This window comes from Carassius gibelio, chromosome A9 (genome assembly GCF_023724105.1).
Source record: "Carassius gibelio isolate Cgi1373 ecotype wild population from Czech Republic chromosome A9, carGib1.2-hapl.c, whole genome shotgun sequence".
NCBI lineage: Eukaryota > Metazoa > Chordata > Actinopteri > Cypriniformes > Cyprinidae > Carassius > Carassius gibelio.
In genome coordinates this window covers 29,059,277-29,076,047 of record NC_068379.1, presented here as the reverse complement: position 1 = coordinate 29,076,047, position 16,771 = coordinate 29,059,277, and the positions used below count along the sequence as shown (strand labels likewise).

At 35.3% G+C, this 16,771-nt stretch overlaps 2 long non-coding RNA genes across 5 annotated transcripts in view; both read left to right on the top strand.

Moving 5' to 3' along the window:
• The window catches only part of LOC128020115 (uncharacterized), a 49,645-nt gene that overhangs the window by 16,417 nt on the left and 16,457 nt on the right, over positions 1-16,771 (top strand). For all 4 annotated transcript variants that reach the window (XR_008185291.1, XR_008185288.1, XR_008185289.1 and 1 more), the window contains exons 5-6: positions 755-876; positions 7,280-7,462. This is a non-coding gene — a long non-coding RNA (uncharacterized LOC128020115). The remainder of the gene's footprint in view (positions 1-754; positions 877-7,279; positions 7,463-16,771) is intronic.
• LOC128020114 (uncharacterized) lies at positions 11,764-15,803 on the top strand. The gene is made up of 5 exons (XR_008185287.1): positions 11,764-11,941; positions 13,993-14,108; positions 14,252-14,336; positions 14,842-14,969; positions 15,090-15,803. It is a non-coding gene; the product is annotated as an uncharacterized LOC128020114 (long non-coding RNA).

The following is a 16,771-nucleotide window of genomic DNA, read 5'->3' as shown; positions in this document are numbered from 1 at the left end:
TTCACGCTCCATACTCCGAACTAGGAAGAATTAGGAAGCGTGCATTGTGAAGGGCGCTCTGAAAAGCGGCAGTGAAGGTAAAGGATTAAAACCTCTATTAAAACAGATGTCCAAATGAACGTACGCTAAAAGCATGTTCTGGGCGCACGGAGAGGTGGTGGTATGCTCAAGAGCTATATTTGGTGTAACGGTACTGAGTAACGGTGCGTACTGACCCACTTAAAGCACTGAGATGTCCAAATTAAGCGTACCGGTACGCTAAAAGCACGTTCTTGGCGCACGGAGAGGTGGTGGTACGCTCAAAGTGGCGGTACTGAGTACCGGTGCGTACCGGCCCACTTAAAGCACTGGAAATGATAATGGGATCACGTTAGCATCACTGAAAAAGAATGAAGCAAAGTTATCCATCTTAGTGTCTTAATTCCTGAAAGTGTCTGCCCTTTTCAGATGGGGCTCTTAGCCAACAGACTTTTTTTCCCCAATTTCTGTCATTCAGCTTCTGAACTGAAACGGAGCCCATTCTTTTTTCTGTAGTTTTCCAATCCCCATTCTTAGCACAATCTAGAGAGGTGCCAACAGGGAAAACAGACCTCATCCTCTAAATGAAAGATTTCCCCATCTGGAAAACAGACAGAAAATCTTCCCAACATGAAGCTGCTTCCACGTGTGTTACTACTTCTGCAGTGCAGGGGGTGTTTGTATAGCTTACCTCCCCATAACCTCACACTTCCCCATTTGCCCTCTGATTTAACAGCTCGATGAACAAGCAGTGAGCAGCAAAACATGCCTGGAGGAAATGCCACAGTATGCACATTCAAACCATGCACTTATGCTGAATGCAAGACCGTGGAGTAGTGGGAGACATGGCTGGAGAAGGTTAGTGTGTTTTTGTAATTAGTTGGAACATGACCTCAGAGTAAACCTTATGAGCTGAAGGCTTTAGTGAACACTATCCATCACTGGAATCCATGCTTCATGCATATGTCACTAAATTGGACAAAAATTACCCTGCACAAACAAATAAAATCTATTACGTCTGTTGCTATCAAAGTTTAAATGAATAGAAAGTGTCGACTGCGGCATTAAATTAAGATTTGCTCATGTTGCACTTAGTTTAATTTTAGGTGTTTTTACAGTGTTGCGCTTTATAACCAATCACACACAATTCTGTTGAGCTTAGGAGTGCAATGGCCAATCAGAGGTGTTCTGATGAGTCATCGCTGAAATTCTCTCATCATAATAAACAAAGTGCGGATATATGCAGATATACATACATTGTAAGTGAGGGATTCATTTTGCAGTGTGTACAGTTTCAGTGATTATAACAATACTTTTGTTTTTTTGAGAGTGCGATAGATAAAAGTTAGTGATAATGTCATTTCTGTACATAATTTATTAGCCGTTTGAATAACCATGGGAAGGAAACGTTTAGCTTATATAATTATAAATTTCTAATGTTTTAATTAATTGTAATCACATTAAATGCAAATTCAGTCCCTTTAAACATATTTTATTAGTGTACATGACATCTCTGGTTCTTGCCTAAAAAGACAGATTTATGATGTTTTTAGTTAATAGATTTGGCTGCTTTAAGCCTTACCCTGGAGTTGGTTCACCCTCTGCCTATGGCTTCATGGTACAGGTGGCAGCTGGTGTCAGGACTGAGATGAGTCTCATCCTTTATATGTTTTGTGGGAAGAGAAGTGGACTATTTCAACTGTCATTCTGTTACATAACAATTACAAGGTGACTACCACCCCAAAAGCAGCCAATATTTACATGCTGCTGTCAGCTTACACATTATTTATAAAACAAAAAAACAAACAGATGGAATTTTAATCTTTTTAATCTTAATCGCATCGTATAAAAACTTTTTACAGATACAGAATTGAATTGATATGATATTATCCCACAATGGTTTAATAAATTTGTGTGCGTCATAGTTCATTAATGAATAATTATAATTTATATTTAATATATCATATTCAGTGACTTCCAAACAGGAAATTTAACAAACAAACAATCAAACAAAAAACAATTGTGACTTATAGAAAAATGTTTACAATTATAGTTTAAAAGTTTAAAATGATTTAGAATGAGCTGTTTCGACTTGTTTTTCAGCCTAGAAAATAAGTATATATTTTGGTTTATTTAGAGTTATCTCATGTTCACCAAGGCTGCATGTATTTGATGAAATACTAAAAATAATAATACTGTGAAATATTACTACTACAATTTAAAATACCTGTTTGAATATATTTAAAATGAAATGTATTACTGTGATTCAAAGCTGAAATTTCAGTAGCCATTACTCAGGTTTTCAGTGTCACATGATTCTTTAGAAATCATCATAATATGCTAATTTTAAATCACATAAATGCAGCTTTAGTAAACATAAGAGTCTTTAAAAAAAAGTAAAAAAAAAAAAAAAAACATTTTTGATAGGCAATGTATATGTAATTTTTATACTTTTCATAAAACAAAATTAAAACAATCAAACCACAGAGTAACTGTTATCATGGAATTGTTAAGTACACAACAGGCAAGTGTTCTGAGCAATAATCATCTTTACTTAGCATTGCATCCATGCTCTGGACTTTCTGGTGGTCTTTCTGGTGTGATTTCCACTGTCTTCATCTGCCTACCCAGTGAAAGATGTCCTGAAGGTGCCACTGAATTCACGAGAACACACCTCAGGACACTGTGTATGAGACCAGACCCTTCAGGTGCAGCAGGCTGCCATGAAACAGAGAACAGATTGCCAACCAGTGGGATGACATTTAGATCAGCTCTCTGAGTCTCATTAGTAGGAGGTGGAGAAAGGGTTATCTTCTATCTATATGCCAAAGACATTTATTACAATCAGACTACAGAAAGAAGTATATTTATATATATTTATATATGTATATTTATAAGTATATATGTATATTTACATCTAGAATGAGCACCCTCAGTTTTGGTGTACCTCAAGGGTGTGTGCTGTCCCCGCTGTTATTTTCTATTTATATGAATGATCCTATGGAAAAGCGTTTAAAATTTGCATTTGTTAGCCTTATTTATGAAGGAGAATAATCGGGCCGGTGGATCAGATTGTCTCGTGGTGCAGTCATAATAACTAGCATTTAAACACTGCCAAGTCTAAGATAATTATACATTTTACAAAGAATAATACCTGCTTCACTCCTTTAAAAATGGTTGTATAGTGAGCATCACCAATTCTTATAAGTTTCTTGGCACTACCATCTGTAGTGATCTCAAGTGGGAGAACAAGGTTATGTGTGTGGTTAAGAACTCACAGCGGAGGATGTACTTCCTTCATCAGTTATGAAAATATAATCTGTCTACGTGCAGAAAATTCCTTGTATGTTATGCATACCTCGCCAATAAATGTTGTTGTTGTTGTACATTATATAATTCCATGAACACTTTTAACGTGATTCATCAGTTTCCCTTTTTTTGTTTAACTTTTGATAAAGTAGAACTATTGTACACTAAAAGGTTTGGAATAATTATGATTTTTTTAAATGGATTTGAAGTCTTATGCTCACCAAGGCTGCATTTATTTGATAAAAATGCAGTAAAAAAGAGTAATTAAAATTATCATTTTAAAGGATGTTTTCTATTTTAAAGTTTTTAAATAAATTCCATTCATTTTAGATTTTAAAAATGTATTACTGTGATGCTAAAGTGGAAGTTTCAGCATCATAACTCCAGACTTCAGTGTCACATGATCCTCCAGAAAACAGTCTAATATTCTGATTTGCTGGTCAGTAAAAAACAAATAAATACGTAATTTCAAGCTTTATGGTAAGAATTTAAAAGAAAGAAAGAAAACAACTTTTATTCAGCAATGGCACATTAACTTGATCAAGACACTTCTAGAGATTTATAATGTTACCAAAGATTATTTAAAATAAATGCAGTTATTTTGAATTTTCTTTTCATCAAAGAATCCTGAAAAAAAAATCACTTTTTGAATTTATTTATTTATTTTTACTATGTATCAAACATGTTTTTGTTGTTTTCTGTTTCCAAAATTATAAGTATTTTTTCTATGGTATGTAGACTGGTTTTGGTTTCATCATTTTGGTCCTCCAGTGACAAATCAGGGAAAGCCTGTGAGCTGCACACACCCTCTGTGGTTTCCAGCTAAGCCCCAAGAAATAATTCAGACTGAAATAGTCCCGTTCTGCCTGACTGTAATGATATGCTTCACAAACCAGCATACTACAGGAGTCCAAAAACCCAAATAAACACCAGACTTCCCCAAACTCGGGCCAAGACACATAAAATGATTCTTATTAGACTCAATATTTTATATTTGTTTAGGAAAATAACCAGAGGCTATGGCATTTTCTGAGGTTTACCATGAAGATACGACCAATAATTACCATCAGGTGGTAAATTTATCTGTCATATTATCTTTAATATACTGCATTTTCCAGACATTCCTGGATATGTGGGTAGATTGTGTTGGAACCCTGATCCCATTTGGTGCTCATCAACTACATCAACAAACCAATTCACATATCCTGTGTTTTCTTTCCAGCTTATAAACTGGAAATACTCAAAGCTTTTCTGGATTTTCAACAGCTCCTTCAGTTTTTTCTTCTCAGGTTGTATTTTGTTTTTCTTAACGTGAAGTGTGCTATTTCTCTACCAGTGGCAGAAAATTTAATTACAGTCTGTTGTACGATTTGATTTATGTGATGGTAGCAAAAACAAAATGCCAATATTGACAGCAATCATACAATAATACAATCATGCTAACCAGCCAAACCTTCATTTGTGGACCCTGGCTGACTGGGACTACTATCGGCTTAGCAGTTGGAATTGATTTGGGGCCATGAGTACCTGTTGGGTCTAACAATGGAGAGGGAGGAAGGATTTGAAATGTATCTTTGTGATTATGTTTGGTGCTTCTATAGTAGTGCAGAAAGTGCACACTTCATCTGTAACCTTATGAAAACAGCTTCATTATTTTTACACAGATACACATTTTAAGTTTAATGCACTGAATGGAATGTGTCTGCTTTTGGGTGATATCATTATTATGTCTCTGTATCAAAATATAACATATGAAACAAATGATTGCTTTGTTCTAAATCCATCCAACCTGCGTTGAGGCTGAAAACCAAACTCTGCTGGACGCATTTTGTGGTGGTAAAGCTGTTGTAAAATTGTTGTTGATGTATTAAAATCCACAGTGCTGATCAGTTCATAGAATTCCTGCTGTGGGAATGGGAAAACAGTTTTCTCAGTTTGTTTTTGAGGATGTTTTACTTTCTTCTATGGTTCTTCAGCTTGACCTCAGGCCTAAAATCACACTTACGATGCACACTATGCGTAGCATGCAGCATATCATGCCAACATCAACAGAACAGTGCATTGTGGACTTCACACAGGGTGAACTTCCATAAAACTCCTCATGAAAGATCTTAGATTTTATCTAAACCTTTTGGAGATCATGGTAAAAGACGCTTATAACATCTCAAGTATTAAGACATATCTTTTGCTGTGTTGATCCTTGCTCAAGCCTGAACAGTTGCACAGGGGAAGTATCACTTCATCTCTCAGTCATTTGAGACCTGAGGATTTTTGGCTAGACAGATGCATCTCAACACTGTTTGGATGATATTTGGACTAACTGAATTGTTAAAATGCAGGGCAGAGGATTCACCGTCTGATCTGTCAGTTAAACACAGTGAAATATGCAGGGATTTACGAATCTAGCATGAAGCTTCTTGTATTTCTTACTTTGCAAAGGGAGATTTTGGCTCCTTTCAGATCATTTTGTTGACGTCTGGAGCACTTTTGGGCAGAAGTATTCATATACAAGTATGCTTGGTCAAGACATTACTGTATGAGTCTGTGGTTCTTTTGAACATACTTAAATGCATTCTTGAATTACCAGAATTTAACCAGATATGTTGTTGTTCTGGTAGCTTATTTAGTTAACTTACTCTCCTCAATCTGCTGTTTCACCATGATACTAGTCTAATGAATGAGAGAACAATTTTAGACAATTCTATACGTGATTAACAAATTTTCTCTTGTCTTGTCTTAAGCCAGATTTGCATAATGTATCCTTTTCCCCTCTATAACTGTAATTTGAGGATTGAGGTTGATTACCTTTCATGTTACTGTACCAAAAAACACGATAGTCGCAAATGTGTTTTCTACAAACAGCCAGAAATGTAAGTCTTTATTCAATGACAATTAATGATAATTCTCATTTGCACCATTTGGTATCATAGAAGCAGAAAGATATCATTTTTTGCTTGAAACATAGCCAAACACAACTTCCCATGCAGAATGAAGAATTCGATTTTAGAGTTATGGCCCTATAAACTAAAAATGCAACATTTTACTTTCTGGTTATGCGAACGGAATTTTATCAAACATAATTTTACCAAACATTATGTCAATGTTACTAAAAATGTCCAAATAAAATGTTTCAGAAAATGTTTTCCATGTCAGTAAAATTTTTATGCTAACATTTTAGAAAATTATTAAAGACTAGATAGAAACTCTAGAGAAATTTTCTTATTTATTCTTCCTGGTTTTTCCCAAATTATGTAATGAAAATATATGATGTGGGAGGAAAAACAATGTTTTAGTGCTTTTGAGAGCTATGCATGTTAATTGGGGGAACACAACCGTTTTTGAGATAAAGCAAATGTTTTATGAGAGAACTCGAAGTTTCTTAGGAAAATGCAATACTTTTGCCATAGAAAGCAAATGTTTTGAAAGACAATGTGGTTTTTTTGGGTGAATGCAATAGTTTTGCGAGAGAATGTAATACTGCAAATGAATGCAGAAGCATTAAAATATGTTTCTTCATATCTCTTTTTCTCCCATCACCATGTTCCATTCAGTGCTTTGTACTATGGTAAGCAATAAGCAAACAATCATGATTTATATTCAGAGTTATTAGGTATGACAGACACTTCTCTACAAGAAACTTTTTCAACCACAGGTGTCAGTATAGAGCCCATCATTTTGTTGATTACCTCCTATGAGTATTGCTAACTACAACAAGTCCATTGCTCAGGCAGGTTTTAGATATGATGTTTGTTAAATTGCTTATTGGCACACTAATTCCGCCTACACTGAAATGTTATCCTGTTATTAATCAGCATAATGTCCTCGAAAAAGCATTTGCGTGGGTAACCTTTTTCTTTAATTATATCAACAGCAGCCTGACTAGATGTATAAGAATGATATGTCCCAACCTTGGAGGGAACATTCACAAATTTATTGTTTTTAATCTTTTTAGCACACAACCGTGAGTGAAAATGAGTCCCCCACTGAAGCCATCAATCAACGTAATGGATATGAGACAGGACATCTCTAGAGATGCGGCAGTGAAACTCTGCCCCTTTTATTCCATCACCACTGCTCTGAACGGCAGCCTCGGGAGACCAGGAGCAGGACAATACCAGCCTTTCACTCAAGCAAGGTGAATACTAACAGACCTTTTGGGCTTTTGATAAAACGAAGAGTTGACTGCTCTTAGCTCCTCGGTTTTTGATCAGAAAAGAGACGTGTGGGGTACAGAGTATCGTCCTTTAGCTGATGAGGTTTCATGCACCCTGAATACCCAGAAGTGGCCATCAAGACTAATTACAAAAGCAATCCCATCAACATCCCAAAATAGGCTCACTAGTGTCCTGACACTTCATTTTACAAAGTCATGGAAATGCTGAGGTAATGATTCCATTTGTCTTCCTCAAGCCAAAAGCAGACAGGCCGATGTTAGTTCCAGCAGCATTCTCTAAATCAGTCACTTTGAGCACATTTTTATTATTAATTTACTGTGTTCAGGTTGAAAATGAATGAGTATCTAATGAATACTTCACACAGTGATTTTTCACAAAACTTTTTAGCATGTATGAGCAGAGATCCCGCAAGACGTTTGACAAGTAGAGCTAAACTTTTTTTTTTTTTTTCTTTTTTTTTTTTACTGCAAGCAGCTCTTTTGGAATAGAGCCAATACAATGTCCACAGTACCAGAAAGATGTCACCAAAATATGTGTAAATCACACCAGTCTCTGACACCCCTGGGCTCTGTAAAACAGCAAAAAAAAAAAAAAAAAAAAAAAAAAAAAAAAAAAAAAAAACAACTTGGGGTTGAAATTAGCAAAATGCCATAAGTTAGCAAAACTCTTTAAAGCCTTATCTCATTTCAAACATGCCATCATGCCTGAAATATTGCTCAAATTATACAGGCTAAAACATGTTGGCCTAGCTCATTTTATGTGGCTTCCAGTATACAAGTTTACATAATACATGTCAGGAAATGGAAACTGTTGTAAATGAATTAATAATATGTTTTAGATATAATAGGAAAGGATTAAACTAAAATAACAAGCTTAAAAATATATACATATATATATATATATATATATATATATATATATATATATATATATATATATATATATATATATATATATATATATATATATAATTCACAAAACCCAGAATATAAAATATCAGATCAGGAGCAAGTAAGAAAACAAGATGATAAAAATAGTGGCTTTATGCATGCTATATTATATCATCCATGTAAGCTTAGACTCGTTTAACATCAAACTCCAGTCCAGTAGGTGACAATATTCACTTAAGTTACAATCTGCCAGTAAAACCACTTAGAAAGAAGAATTGAGAGTGTTTTCAAAACAGTTCTACTTTTTAAATATCAAGCTACTTTTTTCCAACTAAATCTGGCATGGATGGATTAAAGCATGGGCCTACATTCAAATCAACAATGACTAGAATTGTGTGTTTTCTTTTTACCGTATATTTTATTTTATAAAACCTAAAAAAAAAACAAAAAAAAAAAACAATTAATTTAAAAACTACATCCAGTACATCAAAGTGGATATATTAAAAGGGAGCATGTAACTCTGGCATGTAAGAAACATGTAAGCAAAGGTGAAAATAAATCTGCATAGTTTATCCTTTCAATTTCCATTCAAACAATTCACTGAATTTCTAACCTATCACTTAAGTAACAGTGGTAAATGGGGTTTGGAAATGGGGATTTTACTTTAGCTCTTTTCTTACAGCTACTTTCTAATTTATGAATCTCAACAATTTTGTTCTGCACATAAGAACTATATTCTTTGGTTTTACTCCTTGTGATGGATGATTAAGCAAATCTGGACTTTGTGTTCCTCATATTTATAATCCTGTGGAACATGAAGTCATGGCTGGAATATTTCATGCTTCCATTCATGCTGGTGTGCTAAAAAAAAAAAAAAAAAACCTTGATTGCGAATATTTTACTCATAAGAATTTCTCGAGTTGCCAAAAAAAAAAAAAAGTGAGTTTTTCCCCCCACTTTCAATTGTTTTACTTCATTGAGAGGTTAGAGTTTTGTGAATTTTTTGCCTTAAAGATCAAAAAGGTAAACAATGCAGATTTATTTTCACAGGCTCCTTTGCTCTTATTTACGAAGGGTGGAGGGCACAGCAAATGGTGGGAAAATGCAATTTGGCAGACTTTTCTTGCAGGGCAGCAGGAAAGAAACCAATCATACAAGGTATCACATAATCTTTTAGTATTACTGAGCTTGTGATGATGTTTATGTTTTTGCATGTTTTGGTAATGCATGCTCCCAAAATAGAAATAGTGAGCTTTATTGTATAAATATTACTCAAGATCAAGTTGCAAAGCATTATGGGCACATTCTGTTTTCACCCTCTTGCAGAAAATTAGTGCCGTTAATGGGGTGTTTTGCGAAGCATGTGTTAAACTCAGTCTTGATCAGTGTGTGGTCCAGAATACAAGTTTCCTTATTCAATCATAATCTCTTTTCTTATTTCCAGTATATTACAATATATACACTACTGTTTAAAAGTGTGTAGTCTGTAATTTAGATTTTCTGTAATAGATGTTATTCTATTTATTTTCCTAAACAAATTTATATTTTCATTTAGCATGGACACAGTGTCTTTAAAGACTTGAATATAGCAAAGATTTCTGTTTCAAATAAATGCAAAAATATTCAAAACAAAATATTCTGGGCCACATTGTGTAACATGATAAAGTTTTGCTATAACTCAGTTTAAATAAATGGCTTTTCTGGGAAGGAAGTTTTGACTTCAGAAAGTTACAGTATGTTTTCATGGTACATCAAGCCCTTTTATCTCGAAAGATCAAGGGAAATTTGATTCATCATGAAATGGCCCTCTGTAACTGGCCAATCCGACAATAACAGTCTCTTTTTAAAGCCTGAATTACATTGTGACAGGATCACAAACCAATCTGTGCTGAATTGTGTCACCCAGACTGTGAAGGTCAGCCTGAAAGGATCAGGGCTCTTGTTAAAAGAAAGAATCACCGCCTAGCTAAATGTAAAACTTTCCTCCAAGAAGATCTTCCCACAGAGACTGGAGATAGAGGCACAGATTGCAGGAGTTTCTGGACATGAAAGGTAGAAGAAATTGTGTATCATCAACAGTGATAAGAGACATTATTCTGAAAGTTAGAGCAGTGTTGCCACAGTTACTTTGAAAAAGTAACTTAGTTACTTTACAGATTACTTGATTTAAAAAGTAACATAGTTACTTAACAGATTACTTGATTTTAAAAGTAACATAGTTACTTAACAGATTACTTGATTTTAAAAATAACTAATTACTTTACAAGTTACTTTATTAGTTACAATCAGCAGCTGCCGACAACATAAAAATGACAACCAGTTTTGCCAACACTCACTTTATTGGAAGTGTATTTTTAACAGTAACATCCACAATCTATCTCCTGACAAAGTTGATCTTAAAAACTATTTCCTGGAAAAAATACATGTTTTTACAAAATATAAAGCTAGTCTTTCTTGACTTGCAACCCATTCTCACTCCAAAGGCGTCAAAAACCGAAGCATGGTCAAGCGCCCCTAGCGTCACTTTTATGACGCCAAATGTGCCTCTCGGCGTCGAATATCGAAGCACTACGACCTTCATTGCTTTCAATGGGAAACTTTTGGCGTCAGAATTCGACACGAGGACATGAGATGTTTATCGCTATGAAATCATGTTCAAGAAGTCTCATTCAGCACACATCGCGATACTTGCTATCAGTGACAGTTCCACAGTTTGGGTGAGTAGTCGTATATACGCTCTTTTAATGCCTTTTATAAAATGTATTCTGTCTTATTTATTAATCAAATTAGTGCCATATGTTTAATCGCTGTATTATATCGGTCATCCGCGGCTGTCTTTGAGTTTCATTGCGTTTAAATAAATGAACACAGCTGCTAATTAGTCTGATTAAACTCTATCTGTCACGTGACGTGCCATAGACCTTCGATCCGTTTTATATTATTATTAATTTCAGGATCAATGATGTAAGTTGTATTTGTAGTAAAATCATGGTAATCACGACACTTACAATAGTAATAAATGAAATGTGAAGTTAAAACACAGTAAACAGGACATTAGTAACTGTAACTGTAGTTTTACTATGGTATATTAATAATCAATACAACAATACAATAATCACCAAACCAGCTATGTTTGTATCACTGTAATGTTAGTGTTTTTATGTGCTTTTATATGACAGATATCACAGTAATCATATGTTCTGTACCATGCTTTTAATACCTTTTAATGTAAATCCAAAAAAAAAAAAAAATCCAATTAAAAATAAATAATAAAACATGCATTTTTCCATCTTGCAGTTCTTTCATATCAGTTTATATATATATATATATATATATATATATATATATATTATATCTAAATATTTTGCTCACAGATCATTATTAACATTCTGTATATAATTCAATTTTATTTACTCTCCCCTTTTTATTATTTTTATTTTTATTTTTAGCTGAAAAGACATAAAGGCAGTCAGCCCAGTGGTGTTTCTGGAGAGGGATTCCTTCAGAAATGGAGAAGACAGAAAGCTGCGGAGGCAGATATTTGCAGCAGTAAAGGCGGGCGTACACGGTGCGATTTTTGCTGTCGTACGAGTTCGCATGCGATTTTTTTAAATCGTGTGGAAATCGCGTATGCTCGTATGGTCGCGGCTCGTATCATTTGCGATGAATTACGAGCCGAGCAGAGTGGCTTACGAGCACTTCCCGACCTCCCGATCATTTTTAAACATGTCTAAAAAGTTCGTGAGCTATCGGTTTGAATTCGTGCCATTTGTGCGGTTGAACGAGCCGATTTGTTGATTTATCTGAAGTTGACCAATCACGAACTAGGAAAACCACAGAAGACGAAGACGGCAGCGCCACGGCGAATGTGGGAGGATAAACTCGGTGAAGTCTGACAGGAACAGTGAGCGCTGTATGTTTCTAGCAACGTATTCCAATGCCTTTTTAGTTCTCTCTCGCTCTCTCTCACACACGCATATGTAGTTTACAGGGACTCTCCATAAATGTAACGATATTCTATACTGTTTATCCCCATGCACTACCTCTATCCATCACGGAAAATGCATGTTTAAATTTTAAAGCCATTTGGTATACGAGGGCACAGGAATTGTCCTCACAAACCATGTTTACATTGTAACACACACACACACAGGGTAAACAAACGTCCCAGTTTCCTATTGCTGAAAAACAATCTGTAGCTACGTGTAGGAAACAGTCACGGCTCGTATCAGTATTTTATATGCAGTTATGAGAGAGGGAGAGCAGTTATATTAGGCGCGTTCCACTTAAAGCAGCGCTTCACAGAATGATCACCTGTATGACATTAAAGTACCGCGAGAGCGATTCTAATGCATTCGATATGTGTGCTCTTTTATCGCTCTCGCGGTACTTTAATGTCATACAGTGATCCTCCAGTGCGTGCAGCGGTGCTTCAAGTCGAACGCGTCTATCGACTTCGTGCGATTGTTTCTGGAATTCGCAGGTTGTAAAATCGTGTCGTTTATCATCTCGTCCGTACGATTTTCAGATAAACTCACTCGTGCCGTGTGCGTGGACATAGGATCTTCCGACCATCCGAATTCGCACCGTGTACGCCCGCCTTAAGTCTGTGATAGTTTGTCCCTTTTATCAAACATTCCTGCTGTTATAATTTGTACAGCATTTGTTGTTTCTTAAACTGTTGCACTGTCCAAATACCCACACTTGCCATCTTTGCACTTGACCACTTGATTACTTATTTGAAGTCTTTCCTGTATTTGGCCTAGTGTTCGAGTGAGCATGATAACCACAAGTGTGTGTCGAACTTTTCATGACCTGATGACTGTGTTTCCCAATCCTGATCCTGGAGAACCCCAGCACTGCACGGTTTTGGTGTCTCTCTTATCTGCCTTGGAGTCTTCACTGATGAGCTGATGAGTTGAATCAGGTGTGTTTGATCAGGGAGACATCTCAAATGTGCAGTGTTGGGGTTCTCCAGGACCAGGATTGGGAGCCACTGCCTTATGGGACACTTATGTGTTTACAGAGATTTTTAATAACTAATTATCAATATTTCACATACTGTACATTGGACAGCTTCCCATGACCTCTTGTGAGATCTCGGCAAAAAGTCTGACGATTTATTCCAAAACATGATGCATGATGGGATACACTAAGCTTTGTATAGCGCTCCGGAGCAGTATTGGAGAGGTTTAGTGTGTGTTAAGGACGCTGTGCTTTGGCATTATTAAGACAGTCTCGTTCACACACTGTCACGTACACACACTCTCAAGTGGCCAAGACTGCAAGTGTGGGTATCTGGACAGGGTCAAAGTCTTAAAAATGATCCCTAAACACATCACAGTCTTAATAATCCAGTTTAACACTTGTATGATATTGTACAAGCCCCAGGACAGCCTCATCTGACACTATCAAAAGAATTCATATGACTATAGCTTGCTATTAATTACTTGCTTTCAATAATGGATGCATTTAACTTTTAATTATACAGCATCTTTACAGAGGTGTAATGTACAAGTTGCACGTAATTAATAATATTTCCTTCTTTCTGTCTTACAGGATTTTTTGCAGATAATCCTAATGCTGTTCTTCTTTTTCAGGTCTAAAATATCAAGCTCAACAACTCACTCAAGAGCCAACCCTCACAAACCTTCCTAAAAACTAAAAGAGCTATTACTGAGTCTCAGCGAATCTTGCCATGATCAGCTCTTCCCAGGTACATTTGTTTAGAATATTTTTTTTAATCAACATTTACTCCTCAAATGCTCTGGTCTGAATCTTACTTTAAATTAACTTAATTATGTTTAATGAGCAATATTATTTGCACACAGAGTAAGTAGAGATTATCTTGTTTCACAGAAGAGAAGGAAGACCAAGGAAATGATTTGCTCAGGATGAGGAATGAAGATGGCCATCTTGTGCTCAAACAAACAGAAGTCCTCTGGTATGTGTGTGTTGAAGCAATGCTGTGTTATACAACATTTTATGATGATCTCTCACAGAACTGGTCATGTCAGCCTTGATTTCTTTTTTTACTATTACAATTACAGCATGTTAGCAAAGTGTGACTGGACATTTTTAATATTATGTTTTTAAAAACACACCACCTGTTTTAAAAGTAGACAAGTATCATGAAATTGGTTTAGTTGATATAAACACCAATGTACATTATTTCATTGTTTTCTAAATGTTATGTTATAAATTGTGAATTGATAGTGGATTGGTTTGAAGCCAGGCCTTACACTGCACAGACTAAAACACATTTGTGAGAGAAGTCAGGAACTTTGGAGAAAGATTCTAGAGGAAGAAAGCACATTTACTGCAACAATAGATGAATTCTAGAGTCTATGAGAACTACACATGCTAATGCAGTCTCATGAGCAAGACCTTTGCCTCTGTAACTTTTTCTTAATTCTTTAATTTTTATTGCAGTATTTTAATTTGTACAGATGATCTCATCAGCCAAATGAGGGGTTTTGACCAAGTGATGCTCTTGAAAGGAGTGAAAGAAGAGGATGTGCTAAATTCTCTTCAGAGAAAAAGCTTCTCAAAAGGTCTCAAAACAGCTTGAAGAATGGTAAGTGTACAGTACTACAAGGGTCATAGTTGCTCACACTGCTAAAATCACACAGAACATAAGCTGAGCTCTCTGTCCATTAAACAACTTCATCTGGATTGTTTGTTTCATTTTGACCAGGTCTGGGATCTTAGGACTGAGAGATCCTCTGGCTGAGGACAAGCTACACCACATCAGTGTTGGATATCAACCACAAACTGTTTCCAGACACGAGAGAAGAAGAACACGATGGGGAGATGAAACCAGTTTAGATGTGATGATGGGAATCATTATTTTCTGGAACAGTATCTCATGTCTTATATGTATCACATGATCTGTATCACAGTTGACTGGATGGGACTGTGTGACTTTTAAGGACATTTCATCACTCATCTGTGTGAACTTATATATGAGGTTAATGTATTTTTGATGATAATTATTTTCATTGAATCTTATTCGTCTTGATGCTACTTTATCAACTTTATAGTCTATGCTTCAATAAAATGAAAATGGTGAATATTGTGTTCTGAAGATTCTTGTTAAATACATAATTTTACTAGGTAGGCTGATATGTGTTTATTTTAGACTTGGAAAAACTACATATTAATTATTGGGATTATTTTTTTATTTAAGACATAAACATTTTTGATCGGATTAATAACATCTGGGACATCAGTACACCAGAAAGTAATTTTTTTATATTTTAGTAACAAATATGCAAATTTTTTAGTGAAATAAAGGGAGTTACGAGATTAACTATTCTGCATTACAAGATGGTGCCATGGGCTTTATTGTTACAAACACTTGAGGGATAACTGAGAATGTAGCAGGAATGATCAATGGGATCTTGTACTGCATTAAAACCAAGAGCACACACATGATGTCCAGCACCTGAGGAGCAAGATACGGGGGTGAGGAGGACATTTTTACACTGATTTTTGCTAAATAGTTATATATATATATATATATATATATATATATATATATATATATATATATATATATATATATATATATAAATTAATATTCTTAGCACTGCATGAATTTGTCCTTGTGTAATAGTGAAGTATCACAATGTGTATACATTGTCCTTGATTACTGCTTTACAGGTGGGGAATAGATAGGTATAATAGTCATGATGAATAGAATAGAAAACAGAGGACTGTGAAAACTGTCAGATATAAATGTGACTCAGCTCAATTTGTTGTCCATGATGAGGAGAATACATATATGTAGGTTTTACTGCCCTTCTACCCCCAGGGGCCCAGTAGCACCCCCCGGAAGAGCCCAAAACTGTACATTTCAAATGGCTGTAAATCAGAGTCCAATTAACATATCAAAGAGAAAATGGGCAGGATTATTACTTATGCTATGCTGATAAAATAATGTTGAGCTCAGTTTTCAGAAATAAATGGAAAGCTGACATAAAGGCATTTTAAATATTGCTCACTGTAAAATACCACATTTCAGCCTGCCTCTCAAATATATCATAGAGGTTTGCACAATAAACATATTTAGATATCCAGTTTTCCTTAAAATAAATAATTTATTTAGTTTCGTTAATAAAAAGTTTAAACTACATTACCCACAAGCCTCCGTCGTTCTATCTATAGAAAGGCAACACTAGGGGGCTGTTTTTTGTAGTTCATTGAAGTTATGCTTAGGGTTAGGATTAGGATCTCGCTAAAGATGTCATTTTTCTCAAGATAGCAACACTTCATTGTTGACTTAATATATTACTAATGTGATGATAGGAGCAAAACATACTTTTTAACATGATGCGCTGTTTAATATGGGTTAAAAGATAGTCCAACCACAGACTG